Here is a 995-nt window from a genome sequence, read left to right as displayed (position 1 = left end):
ACTCGGACTCTGAATTATCCACAGGTTTGAATGTGTGTGTGATTGTGTGTTGTTGTGTGTTAAACCATTTTCCTGCTTTCCTTCCAGTGCATGCTGGGATACAGTGAAGGAAGAAGATTTACATATCTGTGGTTTAAAGTACCAAAAATCATCTCAATATAGTTTTACATATCTCTCACACCTCTGTCTGGAGCTCTGGCAAGAACAGGGCGTCTTGTGTTGGCCTCCGAGCCTCTCTTCTGATTGGCTGACTGGACATCGTAAATGATGGAATAGGCGAATACAAACTTCTTACCTTTCATCAAATTCTTTTTAATTGCGCAGGTTTCAGGTAAAGTCAAGGTGTTTAGTCCTGATATGACTCGTGAATTGGTACAGGGAGGGGGTGTATCATTGTCATCATTAGTAGAGTAGAGTAATAGAGTATGAGTGGAAGGTGGTTGAGAGTTTGTGCACTGTTCAAACTGACTTGGACTCCCCCTTTTAAGTCTTTTGAAAAACAGGTCTAGCCCATCAGCCTTGCAGTTGTTTTACTTCACCTTTAACTGTAATTTACAGTTGAGCTAACTAGTTTTAGCTAGTTTGTAACCAATGTCAACTGGCTGGACTGGCCCTTTTAAGTCTGAAGTTATGATTTCATTACCAATATAAAATGTCATGTATGGTCGTATGTTGCTAAACTATGTTGCTCTGTCATGAGCAGTGAGACAATGGATTAGTTGTTGTACAGATACTTGACCCCATAGAGTGTATTTAATTTTATGAGTCTTTTGTGTAGCTGTTATGGTTTGGTCTTTTACCTTTTTGATATTAGCTTCTATAAGAGACATCCCCATTGTTTTTAATTCGCGTGCACGCGCGCGCACACACACACACACACACTTGAACAAGTAATGAGTGAATGTGTTTATACCAGAAATGCTTAATCAGTTAAGCAACTGTTAATCATTTTAAACAGATAAGTCAGATTAATATCACTGTCGCGTGTCTTGCCT

The sequence above is a fragment of the Seriola lalandi genome, unplaced genomic scaffold, assembly GCF_002814215.2.
Source record: "Seriola lalandi dorsalis isolate HSWRI2012SDOR001 ecotype SW California unplaced genomic scaffold, Sedor1 jcf7180002054537, whole genome shotgun sequence".
NCBI lineage: Eukaryota > Metazoa > Chordata > Actinopteri > Carangiformes > Carangidae > Seriola > Seriola lalandi.
Note: the sequence above shows the minus strand (reverse complement) of the source record.